Source organism: Cervus elaphus, chromosome 20, assembly GCF_910594005.1.
Source record: "Cervus elaphus chromosome 20, mCerEla1.1, whole genome shotgun sequence".
In the NCBI taxonomy this organism is placed as follows: Eukaryota; Metazoa; Chordata; class Mammalia; order Artiodactyla; family Cervidae; genus Cervus; species Cervus elaphus.
In genome coordinates this window covers 106,614,247-106,628,845 of record NC_057834.1, presented here as the reverse complement: position 1 = coordinate 106,628,845, position 14,599 = coordinate 106,614,247, and positions in this window count along the sequence as shown.

Sequence of the window (14,599 nt, the reverse complement as noted above, 5' to 3'; positions counted from 1 at the left end):
TACAGATAAATTAAAATGGAATTCTTACAGAATGTTCAAGTGACCCACAGGAAGACCAGAAAGGAGAAATAGAGGAATAAAAAAAAGTGAAAAATAGAAAGTAAATAGTATAATGGCAGACTTAATTTTTCAGACCTCAAAAATTATGCTAAATATAAATGATCTAGATTAATGAATTAAAAGAGAGAGTGGCAGAATGAAAAAAATGACCCACCTATATGTTACATATAAAAACACATTTAAAATATAACCGTATAAGTAGGTTAAAAGTGAAAGAATGGAGAAGCATATGCTATGCAAATACTAATCAAAAGAGAGCTGCTGTGGCTAAATTATATTGGATAAAGTTCAGGCAAAGAAAATCATCAGGGATAAAGAAGGACATTATGTAATAGTTAAAGAGCCAGTTCACCAAGATAATGTAACAATTTTAATGTGCATGTGCCAAATAAAAGAGCTGCCAAATACATAAAGTAAAACTACCAGAACCAACTAGATACAGAAATAAGCCTCTAATTATAGTTAGAAGCTTCAACATGCCTCTTCTAGTAATTGATAGAATTAGTAGATAAGAAGTCAACAAGGGTATAGAAGCACTAAACAACAAACTCATCTCTTCAAGTCTAACTGACATATAGTACAGAATGCTCCACACAGCAACAGCAGAAGACATATTTTTTTCAAGTATGCATGGACTCTATCTTGGGTCATAAAACTAACCTTTATATATTTGTTCAAAGTTGAAATCATATAGTTAAATGTCCTCTGACCCTAATGATCTCCAAGTGTAAATCATTAACAGGTAAAGAAAATAAGAAAGATTTCTAATACTTGGAAATTAAACAACATATTTCTCAAAGAAGGTATACAGGTTTAGGACCTTAGCTTTAAAATTCTATATACTAATCCTGTCACTTAGTGCTACCAACTGGGTGTTTCTCCTAGAAAGTGATGAAGCCATCTCCATCTGAACTTGAGTTTGTAATGCACGCTTGTGTTGAAAGTGCTCCAGGCATTTCTAGGGAATTAGAACTATTCTTTGCTGAGTACCAACAATAAGCTATGTTAACATTGAACATTCCTTTTATTTAATCATCACAACCATCTACCACAGAGCTGTTGGTCAGGAAAGTACCTGTGCTGAGAGGCAGGGAAGAAGCTGATGATTTTTGAGAGTGTTGGATGTTGAAGGGAATTTTAAGGAATTCAGAGTAACCAGTTAGGGACCACTGAGGTAAGAAGACTATAAAGTGGAAAGAGGCTACAAGAAGGGATCCATGTGGCTCCCTAAGAAATATGAACTCTGGGAAGCAGCAGGAAGCACTAAGAAAATCTCGGCAGAGGAATGACATTTTTAAATGAATACTTTATTGAGAGTGGATTGTAGATGGAGTAGCCCCTCCTCCCCCTCCTCCCCTCCCCACAACTGGCCGCTAATAGATCCTTTCCCTTTCTGGGCTGTATTCCAGCCTGCCTGCTGTCCACTGGATGTCAGGCATGGGATTCCCTGGAGAACATGCTTAGATATCAGAAAAAGACAGGCTGGAAGTTTTTTGTTTCATCAACTTAAAGAATATTCACCACCTAAATATTTAAAGGTATGTTTTATTTGGTGGGAATTTTTAGGACTTTCCTCTTGGCTCAGGTGGTAAAAGCTTCTGCCTATAATGTGGGAGACCCAGGTTCAATTCCTGGGCTGGGAAGATCCCCTGGAGAAGGAAATGGCAACCCATTCCAGTACTCTTGCCTGGAAAATCCCATGGATAGATGGAAGAGCCAGTTAGGAGTCCATGGGGTTGCAGAGTCAGACATGACTAAGCGACTTCACTTTCACTTTAGGACTTTGAATCCAGAAGGCAGCATCTCAAGTAACAGTGAGAGAACTGCTCAGAGGAGGTGAAGATGGGAGCCAAATTATTTAGAAGTTTTGCAACAAAGGTTAGGTAGTCTGAAAGGCAAAAGATTTATGTTAATTAAAGGAAAACCAGATATCTCAAGTTAAGAAATTTAGCACTTTTCTATGTATGGAAAGATGTAAGAGTCTGGGCTCACTGAAATCATTCCTTTGATAGGCACCTCACCTATCTGGGGCCAGTATCCTGTGTCCTCACATCCTGAGTTTCCTCAGGGCTCAACATAGGGAGTGGCTGCAGTCTGAAGGCTGCTAGGTGGCAAGTGTTCTTTTCTTCCCGAGTTCCCTCGAGGTTAATCAGCTCACCATCTGTGATGACTGCAATCGCTGATGACTCTGACATCCTTTGTATACTGATATAGCAGGAAATACTCCATTTCTCATGTGTTGGTTTGTTTCTCATTGGTTTGTTGCTCTAACTAGAGAGTCTGTCATTCTCTGAGACCAAAGGGGCACTAAGGTTTATGGTTTCATCATATCACAGAGAACTCCACAGACACTTGAGCTTCCCAATCTTCAATCACCTTCTCACCAAAGGATGGAGCCCAGCCTGGTGAACCTTCAGAAAAACAGCAGCAGCTGACATTTCCTGTGAACTACTTTATAACAAGGCACTGAACTCTCTGTTTTATATAAATTGCTTCAGTAAAAAAAAATTATGTGTATGCATTTTTTGTTCCATCTAGCAGTTAAGGAAAAATAAACATCTTCTCAAAGTTTGACAGAATTTGTTGCTGGTAGACCTGCCTCACAAGAAATGATTAATTAAGTTCTTCAGAAAGAAGGAAAGATGTATAGAACACAAACAAAGATCTAAACAAAGGACATTAAAGAAAAAAAAATTAAAATATTAAATCTTATTTGCTTTTACTTAATTGAGCTGATAGAAGTTTATTTAAAATAAAATTAGCAGCAATATACTTGGTGATTTTAGCATATACATAAATGATATTTAAGATAAAATATTGGAAGGGATAGAATGAATTAGGAAAATTCTACTATAATGTACTTGCACTACCAATCAAATAGACTAGTTCTACCTGAAAGTGGATTTGAATCAGTTGGAAATACATACTGTGAACTATACAGCCACCACTAAAATTTTAAAAAAGAAATATAATTGACATGCTAAGACAAAGAGAAAATGGAATTATACAAAATACTCAGTTAAAAGGAGAGAAAAAAAGAGTGAAAGACAAAAAGAAACAAAAAACAAAAGCAATGAACAGAAAATAGCAATGAATATGGTAGATAATAGTCTGTATCAATAACCACACTAAACGTTAATATTCTAAACACATTAATTAAAAGACTGTCTGTCAGAGTCCATAAAAAAAAAAAAACAAACAAGACCCCTTTCAGATGGCTTTTTATTAAAAATGTACAGAAACATAACAGTTTTGTAGGTTTTGGATCTTGCAACTTTGCTGAATTAATTTGTTATTTCTAAGAGCTTTTGTGTATGTGGTATCTTTAGGGTTTCCTACATATTAATATAGTATCATCTGCACACAGAGAAGGAGAGAATACAGCCTCACCCTTCAACAGAAAATTGGATTAAAGATTTACTGAGCATGGCCCCGCCCATCAGCTCAGTTCAGTTCAGTCCCTCAGTATCAGTTGTGTCCAACTCTTTGTGGCCCCATGGACTGCAGCATGGCAGGCTTCCCTGTTTATCACCAACTCCCAGAGCTTATCCAAACTCATGTCCATTGAGTCAGTGATGCCATCCAAACATCTCATCCTCTGTTGTCCCCTTCTCTTCCTGCCCTCAATCTTTCCCAGCATCAGGGTCTTTTCTAATGAGTCAATTCTTCACATCAGGTGGCCAAAGTATTGGAGCTGCAGCTTCAGTATCAGTACTTTCAATGAATGTTCAGGACTGATTTCCTTTAGGATGCACTGGTTGGATCTCCTTGCTGTCCAAGGGATGCTCAAGAGTCTTCTCCAACACCACAGTTCTAAAGCATCAATTCTTTGGTGCTCAGTTTTCTTTATAGTCCAACTCTCACATCCATACATGACTACTGGAAAAACCATAGCTTTAACTAGACAGACCTTTGTTGGCAAAGTAATGTCTCTGCTTTTTAATATGCTGTCTAGGTTGGTCATAACTTTTCTTCCAAGGAGCAAGTGTCTTTTAATTTTATGGCTGCAGTCACCATCTGCAGTGATTTTGGAGCCCCCAAAAGTAAATTCAGCCACTGTTTCCCCATCTATTTGCCATGAAGTGATGGGACCAGATGCATGGTCTTAGTTTTCTGGATGTTGAGTTTTAAGCCAACTTTTTCGCTCTCCTCTTTCTCTTTCATCAGGAGGCTCTTTAGTTCTTCACTTTCTGCGTATCAGAGGTTATTGATATTTCTCCCAGCTATCTTGATTCCAGCTTGTGCTTCATACAGCCCAGCGTTTCTCATGATATACTCTGCATGTAAGTTAAATAAGCCAGGTGACAATATCCAGCCTTGACGTACTCCTTTCCCTATTTGGAACCAGTCTGTTTTTCTGTGTCCAGTTCTAGCTGTTGCTTCCTGACCTGCATACAGATTTCTCAAGAGGCAGGTAAGGTGGTCAGATATTTCCATCTCTTTAAGAATTTTCCAGAGTTTGTTGTGATCCACACAATAAAAGACTTTGGCATATTCAACAAAGCAGAAGTAGATGTTTTTCTGGAACTCTCATCAGAACAAGACCCAGCTTCCCCCTCAGTCAGTCTCTCCCATCAGGAAGCTTCCATAAGTCTCTTATCCCTCTCCAACAGAGGACAGACAGACTTAAAACCACAATAACAGAAAACTAACCAATTTGATCACATGGACCACAGTCTAGTCTAAGTCAACGAAGCTATGAACCATGCCATGTAGGGCCATCCAAGATGGACAGGTCATGGTGGGGAGTTCTGGCAAAACATGGTCCACTGGAGAAGGGAATGGCAAACCACTTCATTATTCTTGCCTTGAGAACCCCTTGAACAGTGTGAAAGGCAGAAAGACAGGACACTGAAAGATGAACTTGAAAGGTTGTTGCTGAATCACGCAAAGATGCCGGGGTTCTTGGCCTCCGGAGAAGAAGAATTCAATCCAGGGCCAGAGGTGAGGCTGGATTGCTCAGAGCTTTTGTGCAATAAAATTTTATTAAAGTGTGAGGGAGATAGTGAAAGCTTCTGACATAGACATCAGAAGGGGGTAGAAAGAGTACCCCCTTGCTAGCCTTAGCACTGGAATTATATACTCTCAAATTAGTTATTACAGTGAATCAAAAGAATGTCTAGAGGTTGTAAAGACCTCACCAGACCTACTCCCAGGATTTAACAGAATTAGCCAGAAGGTTTTTTCCAGAGACTGTCCTCAAGCAGGATACATTATTGTTATATAATCCTAAGGAATGTAGAGGGGGAAAAAAAGTTTGTCCTTTCTTCCTCCTTGAGAATTCCAGACCCTTCTCTCCATGGGGACCCCTAGACTTCTTATCAACTTGCCTAGGAATTGACTCTCTCAAACTCCCCAGGCTGGTAGGTGCCCAGTATGCTACTGGAGATTAGTAGAGAGATAACTCCAGAAAGAATGAAGAGACGAAGCCAAAGCAAAAACAACACCGAGTTGTGGATGTGACTGGTGATGGAAGTAAAGTCTGACACTGTAAAGAACAATATTGCATAGAAGCCTGGAATGTTAGGTCCATGAATCAAGGCAAATTGGAAGTGGTCAAACAGGAGATGGCAAGAGTTAACATCAACATTTTGGGAATCAGCAAGCTCAAAGGGACTGGAATGGGTGAATGCAAATCAGATGACCATTATATCTACTACTGTGGGCAAGAATCCCTTAAAAGAAATGAAGTAGCCATTATAGGCAACAAAAGAGTCTGAAATGCAGTACTTGGATGCAATCTCAAAAACGACAGAATGATCTCTGTTCACTTCCAAGGCAAGCCATTCAATATCACAGTAATCCAAGTCTATGCCCCGACCAGTAATGCTAAGAAGCTGAAGTTGAAAGGTTCTATGAAGACCTACAAGACCTTCTAGAACTAACGCACAAAAACAGATGTCTTTTTCATTGTAGAGGACTGGAATGCAAAAGTAGGAAGTCAAGTAACACCTAGAGTAACAGCAAATTTGGCCTTGGAGTATAGAATGAAGCCAGGCAGAGGTTAATAGAGTTTTGCCAAGACAATATATTGGTCACAGTAAAAACTCTCTTCCAACAAAACAAGAGAAGTCTCTACATATGGACATCACCAGATGGTCAATATCGAAATCAGACTGATTATATTCTTTGCAGCCAAAGAGAGAGAAGCTCTATACAGTAAGCAAAAACAAGGCTGGAACCTGACTGTGGCTCAGATCATGAACTCCTTATTGCAAAAGTCAGACTTAAATTGAAGAAAGTAGGGAAAACCACTAGACCATTCAGGTATGACCTAAATCAAATACCTTACGATTATACAGTGGAAGTGACAAACAGATTCAAGAGATTGGATCTGATAGTGTGCCTGAAGAACTATGGATGAGGTTCATGACATTGTATAATAAGAGGCAGTGATCAAGACCATTCCCAAGAAAAAGAAATGCAAAAAGGCAAAATGGACGTCTGAGGAGGCCTTACAAATAGCTGAGAAAACAAGAGGCTAAAGGCAAAGGAGAAAAGGAAAGATATACTCATCTGAATGCAGAGTTCCACAGAATAGCAAGGAGAGATAAGAAAGCCTTCCTCAGTGATCAATGCAAAGAAATAGAGGAAAACAATAGAATGGGAAAGACTAGAGATCTGTTCAAGAAAATTAGAGATACCAAGGGAACATTTCATGCAAAGATGGGCACAAAAAAAGACAGAAATTGTATGGACTTAACAGAAGCAGAAGATATTAAGAAGAGGTGGCAAGAATACACAGAAGAACTATACAAGAAAGATTTTCATGACCCAGATAATCATGATGGTGTGATCACTCACCTAGAGCTAGACATCCTGGAATGTGAATTCAAGTGGGTCTTAGGAAGCATCACTACGGACAAAGCTACTGGAGGTAATGGAATTCCAGTTGAGCTATTTCAAACCCTAAGAGATGATGCTGTGAAAGTGCTGCAACCAATATGCCAGCAAATTTGGAAAACTCAACAGTGGCCATAGGACTGGAAAAGGTCAGTTTTCATTCCAGTCCCAAAGAAAGGCAATGCTAAACAATGCTCAAACTACCACACAATTGCACTTATCTCATATGCTAGCAAATTAACGCTCAACATTCTCCAAGTCAGACTTTAACAGTACATGAACCATGAACTTCCAGATGTTCAAGCTGGTTTTAGAAAAGACAGAGGAACCAGAGGTCAAATTGCCAACATCTGTTGCATCACCAAAAAAGCCAGTGAGTTCCAGAAGAACATCTACTTCTGCTTTATTGACTATGCCAAAGCCTTTGTTGTGTGGACCACAACAAACTCTGGAAAATTCTTAAAGAGATGGGAATATCAGACCACCTGACCTGCCTCCTGAGAAATCTGTATGCAGGTCAAGAAGCAACAGTTAGAACTGGACATGGAACAACAGACTGGTTCCAAATTGGGAAAGGAGTACATCAAGGCTGTATATTGTCACATTACTTATTTAACTTATATGCAGAGTACATCATGAAAAATGCTGGGCTGGAGGAAGCACAAGCTGGAACCAATATTGCTAGGAGAAATATCAATAACCTCCGATATGCAGATGACACCACACTTATGGCAGAAAGCGAACTAAACAGTCTCTTGATAAAAGTGAAAGAGGAGAGTGAAAAAGTTGGCTTAAAACTCAACATTCAGAAAACTAAGATCATGGCATCTGGTCCCACCACTTCATGGCAAATAGACGGGGAAACAGTGGCTGAATTTATTTTTTTGGGCTCCAAAATCACTGCAGATGGTGACTGCAGCCATAAAATTAAAAGACACTTGCTCCTTGGATGAAAAGTTATGACCAACCTAGACAGCATATTAAAAAGCAGAGACATTACTTTGCCAATGAAGGTCTGTCTAGTCAAAGCTATGGTTTTTCCAGTAGTCTTGTATGGATGTGAGAGTTGGGTTATGAAGAAAGTTGAGCGCCAAAGAATTGATGCTTTAGAACTGTGGTGTTGGAGAAGACTCTTGAGCATCCCTTGGACAGCAAGGAGATCCAACCAGTGCATCCTAAAGGAAATCAGTCCTGAATATTCATTGAAAGGACTGATGTTGAAGCTGAAACTCCAATACTTTGGCCACCTAATACAAAGAGCTGACTTATTTGAAAAGACCCTGATGCCTGGAATGATTGAAGGCAGAAGGGGATGACAGAGGATGAGACATTTGGATGGCATCACTGACACAAGGGATATGAGTTTGGGTAAACTTCAGATATTGGTGATGGACAGGGAAGCCTGCCGTTTTGCAGTTCATGGGATTGCAAAGAGTCGGACATGACTGAGCAACTGAACTGAATTGAAGAAGTTTAACTTGATGTTTTTTATATGTTAAGTACATAAAATGAGAGATCACTGCAATCAAGCTACATTAACATAGGTCATCTCTGAAGCTACCCTTATTGGTGTGTTTGTGTAAAGTACTATGTATATACATATATGGGCTTCCCTGGTGGCTCAGATGGTAAAGAATCTTCCTGCAATGTGGGAGACCTGGGTTCAGTCCCTGGGTTGGGAAGAGCCCCTGGAGAAGGGAATGGCTACCCACTCCAGTATTCAGGCCTGGAGAATCCCATGGAGTGTATGGTCCATGGGGTTGCAAAGAGTTGGACATGACTAAGTGAACTTCAGTTCACTTCATATACGTATATATTTGTTTATATGTATTCTTTATATTTTGTATATTCACTGAATCCTTGAAAGAGACTTATGATGTTTCCATGTCTTGGCCCTTGTGAATAATACTACAGTGGACATAGTAGTACAGATGTCTCTTCATTAAACTAATTCCCTTTCTTTAGATATTTACCCAGAAGTAGGATTACTGGATCATAAGGTTGATCTATTTTGAATTTTTGAGTAATGTCTATAATGTTTTCCATAATGGTTGTGCCAATTTACTTACTCACTGACAGTGTACAAGGGTTTGTTCATGTACTTGCCAACACTTGATATCTTTTGTCTTTTGATAATAGCCATTCTGACAAGTATGAGGGGATAGCTCATTGTCATTTTCATTTCCCTAATGATAAGTAATGTTGAGCACTCACTGGTAACCTATTTTATTACTATCACTGTTATAGTTAATTTTTTATAAGTCATATTTGAATATAGTTGACAAATGTCTTTGACTAAAAAAAACCCAGGTTCTTATTTTGGCTGTGCCATTCATTCTGCCTTGGTGAGCTTTGGCAAAACACTTTACTCTTTTGGACCATCTGTATAATGAGAATAATATTTTCACTTCATACAGAGAGCTGTAAGAATTAAATCAGATTAAGGCAAAAGTTCTGAGATCTCTGATATCTACTAGGTTTTCGGTGAATTTGGGAATTTTATCCATTCTAATCAGTTTCCTCTGGATACAGTCCAGTAGAAGTTCTCATCCACACTTATCTGAACAGCTACAATCTGAAAGAAATATGGCTAATTTTCAAAGTGCACTTTCAAATAAGTGTTAATTTTTTAAAAATTTTAATGAAGTCTAGCTTACTGTTTTGTTTCATAAGACATGCATTTGGTGTTGTATGGAAAATCACTGAGAAACTCTCAAGGTCATCTAGATAGCTTCCTTGTTATCTTCTAGGAGTTTAATAGTTTTGAGTTTTACATATACATCTGTGATCCATATTGAGTCAACTTTTGTGAGAAGTAAGATCTGTGTCCAGGTTCATTTTTTCTATAGGGATGTCTAGTTATTCCAGCAACACTTTCAGAAGATATTACTTTTTTTCTACATTGAATTGCATTTGCTCCTTTGTTAAAAGGCTGCATTTTTCTGAGTCTATCTCTGGGGTCTTTATTCTGTTCTGCTGATCCATGTGTCTATTCTCCACCAATACCACACATCCTGATATGCAGCTTTACAGTAAGTCTTGAAGTCTGCTGGTGTTAGTCCTCCAACTTTGCTCTTCTCCTTCAATTTTGTGTTTATTATTCTGGATCTTTTGCCTTTCCATAAAACCTTTAGGAACAGATCATCAATTTTGTATTATGAATTTATATAAAAATGAGTGGTAAGTAAAGAAAGTTCCCATATTTAGCTTGCATATGATACTAAGTTGTTAATTTCAAATTCCTATTGTTCTTTGCTGGTATTTAAAGAAATTAACTTTTCTGTGTTAATCTTTTTTTATTTAACACTTTTGTAGTATAATCCAATGTTCTATCCTAGAACCTTGCTATCGTTGCTTACTAGTTCCAGAAGGCATTTTGTTAATTTCTTGTGATTCTCTATATAGACATTTTGTTTCTTTCTTGGTAGTGTGTATATATATATACATATATACATAAATATATATATATATATATATACACATATATATATTTTGTCTTTTGTCTCATTTTCTTTTCTTTTTTTTTTTTAATTTTTTTATTAGTTGGAGGCTAATTACTTCACAACATTTCAGTGGGTTTTGTCATACATTGATATGAATCAGCCATAGATTTACACTTATTCCCCATCATATTTCATTAGCTAAGACTTCTGGTACAATCTTGAATAAGCTTCTCATCATTGACTGTGATGGTAGTTAGCCATGAGTTCTCTGTAGATATTTTTTTTTATCAGGTTGAGGAAGTCCTTCTCTATTCTTCATTTGCTAAGAGTTTTTTATTACTACTGCATGTTGGAGTTTGTCAAATGCTCCTTCTGCATCTGTTGATGAAATCATATGAATATTCTTCTTTAGCCTGTTGATGTGATGGAGCCTCATTAACTAAATTTCAAATCCACTTTGCACCATAGAAAAAAAATCCCACTTGATCATGCTGTATAACTCTTTGTGTAATCTCTGGATTTGATTTACTAATACTTGTTTGAAGATTTTTGCACTTATATTCAGAGAGAGCTTGATTTTTCCCCTTTTCTGATGTCCTTGGTTTTGTTTTTGTTTTTTTTTTTAATTGGTGCAATGCTGGTCTCAAGGACTGAATTATTAAGTATTTTCTATGCTTTGATTTTCTGAAAGAGACTGTAGCAACTTGTTATAATTTTCTTCTTAAAGTTCAGTAGAATATATATTTGAAAGCTTCTGGATCTGGTGCTCTCCCTTTTCAAAGTTTACTATTTATTTTATTTCTTCAATAGATATAGGCCTATTGAGATATCTGTTTCTCCTTGTGAGTTTTTCTAGACTGTGTTTCAATGAACTTGCCCATCTATCAAATTTGCGGGCACAGAGCTGTTCATAATATTCCTTTCATGTCCATGAAATGAGTAGTGATGTTGCATGTTCATCTATAATAGTAACTTATACCACCTCTCTCTTTGTCTTAGTTAACTTCACTAGATGTTTGCCAATTTAAAAAAAAATGAAAACTTTTGGGTTTGCTCATTTTCTCTATTTTTCTATCTTCAATTTTGTTCACTGATGCTTTCATTCTTATTATCTATTTTCTTATGCTTTCTTTGGATTTAATTGTTTCTTCCTTTTCTAGAACCATGAGGTAGAAGCATAGATTGTCTATTTTAAACCTTTCTTTATTCTATATAACTTTTCCTCAAAGCACTGATTTCACTGCATCTACACATTTTGATAGCTTATATTTTCTTTGTTTAAAGATTTTTTTTGAGATTTCTTCTTTGATCCGTGTTTATTTATGTGTTGTTCAATATTCATGTAGTTTTAAGTTTTTCATATACTATTCTTTTATTGGTCTCTAGTTAACTCCATTTTGTTATGAAAGCATAATTTGTGTGATTTCCATATGATATTTGATAAAGTGTGCTTTATACTTAGAATGTGGCCTATTTGGTGAATGTTCAACATGAGCTTGAGAAGAATATGCATGCTGCTCTAGTTAGATTATGAATCTATTTAGAATTCTATATTTATTCTATATATATTCTACATTATGAATCTATTATGAACCTATTTAGATTCTATAAATGTCAATTGGATCCAAGTAATTGTAATATTGCATGGCTCAATTTTGCCTTTACTGGTTTTCTGACTCTTGGTTCTGTCCACTGATGGTAGAGGGATATTCAAGTGTCTAACTATAGTAAGAAATTCATCTATTTTCCCTTGCAGTTCCACCAGTTTGCAGGTGCATACACATTATAGAATTGCTATGTCTTTGTGGAGACCTGATCCTTTTGTTATGTACTTCCCTTTTAAAGTTTATGATAATTTTCCTTGCTCTGATATCAGCACTCAGTACAGCTACTTAACTTTTCTTTTGATTGGTGTTAGGATGGTATATGTGCAGAGGGCATGGCAACCCACTCCAGTATTCCTGCCTGGAGAATCCCATGCACAGAGGAATTTGGTGGGCTATAGTCCATGGGGTCACAAAGAGTCATACATGACTGAGAGATTAACACTTTCAATTTTCAGGATGGTATGTCTTCCTCCAACTCTTTAATTTCTTCTGTGTCTCCATATCTAAAGTGGGTCTGTTTGAGACCCATGCAAGACAGGGATGAAAGGAGTATTCACAACCTAGGTGCTTTTCAGGAAAATCAGTGCCTCATCCATGATGTCACAGAACATGTCATAGGCTGGCATGCTGTGTGTCAGACACAGACACAAAGGAATAAAGAGAGGGAAGCTTGAGCTTCCAAAATAGATGAGGAATAAGAGAGTTATTAAAAGGACAGAAAAAAAATTATTTTGTAATGCTTTTACAGATCTAGAATTTATATTTTACAGTCTCTCAATGAGCTTTGAGAAAAGAAGAGATGTTTTGCATGGGCAGAAAGTTCAACTACCCTCAGTCCTGTGTCCCCAAGTTTCTGGTTAATTGTGGTCACATGCTACTTGGGTCTGGGCCCCATTGCATCTATCAGGCCAGATGAGTGTCCAGGGGTTTTCCATTGATTCCATGGGAGTAGGTAAATGCCTGCCCTTATAGAGTAATGGAAAATGCACAACAGAGTAGGAATGGACCTCAGAGATGACTATACAAAGCCCTATATTTTATAATTTAGGAGACTGAGCACAGACTGAAAAGTATTTTGGCCAATTCTTAGTTTCCAAAGAGGATGAACTGATTGGGGGAATAAAGAGTGGAAGAAAATGTCTCAGATGTTCAGGAAGTTCGAGGTCTGGTTTGATTCCTTTTATTCTGGAAATATAATTTGCAGTGCTTTCCAGAGAGGCAGCTTTCCAAGACTTTACAAGGAAAGTGCATTTGGGTGATGCAGCTGGGGCTCTCAGTTTCCTGCTGTTGTTGTTCAGTCACTCAGTTGTGTCCAACTCTTTGTGACCCCATGGACTGCAGCACGCTAGGCTTCCCTGTCCATCACCAACTCCCAGAGCTCGTTCAAACTCATGTCCACCGAGTCGGTGATGCCGTCCAACCATCTCATCCTCTGTTGCCCGCTTCTCCTCCTCCCCTCAACCTTTCCCCGAATCAGGGTCTTTTCCAATGAGTCAGCTCTTTGCATCATGTGGCCAAAGTATTGGAGCTTCAGCTTCAGCATCAGCCTTTCCAATGAATATTCAGGGTTGATTTCCTTTAGGATTGACTAATTTGATTTCTTTGCTGTCCAAGGGACTCTCAAGAGTCTTCTCCAGCACCACAATTTGAAAGAATCAGTTCTTCAGTGCTCAGCCTTCTTTATGGTTCAACTTTGACATCTGTACATGACCATTGGAAAATCATAGCTTTGATTACACAGATCTTTATCGGCAAAGTGATGTCTTTGTTTTTTAATGCTGTTTAGTTTTGTCATAGCTTTTCTTCCAAGGAGCAAGCGTCTTTTAATTTCATGGCTGCAGTCACCATCTGCAGTGATCTTGGAGCCCAAGAAAATAAAGTCTGCTAATGTTTTCACTTTTTCCCTGTCTCTTTTCCATGAAGTGAGTTCTAGTTTAGCTCAAACCCTCCCCATGCACTTTAGGAAGCACAACCATTTCTGTTTGACTTCCAGTTGGCTCTGACAGATGCAGGATAGATCCAGCCAGACTCTCTCTCTCTCACTCCCTCCCTCCCTATTTCTATTTTCCTTTCTAATGGTGCCCACTGATTTAGCTTTTCTCTGAATCCCAGCAACAGGATTGAAAAGCCCCATGTCTTCATGGCCCTTTTTGCTCTGAGCTGTTTAAATTCTAACAGCCTTAGGAAGAAAGACCTTCTATAAGGTTTAATGCAGTTTACCAGGTTTCATTGCTTGTCTGCATGCGGGTTGGCATCCCAACCCCATGGGCTCTCAGTGGGACCTGGCCTTCCAGTTGATGGCATTTTCTCTCCTTAGTACCCACACAGGAGGGCTGAGCAGGATTCCTGCATTTCTGTCTCCTTATATACTATACTCTGTCAATGCTCATCAGGTGTGTTTAGGCTGGGGATACATGTCAATCACAGTGACAATCAATTTTGAAGAAAATATCACAACCACCATGTTTTTAAAAACAATAAGGGGGTTTGGAAATCATGCATGAGGGAGGTTTTAAGGTAAGAAGGCACCTTAAAGTCAGAAAATATTTCCACATTTACTTCCCCCAACTTGCTTTCCATGTGTGTTTAAATTTGGTGACATTCTATTTGGCTCTGGTGTCCAAGGTCAAGGTAGTGTTTTCTTAG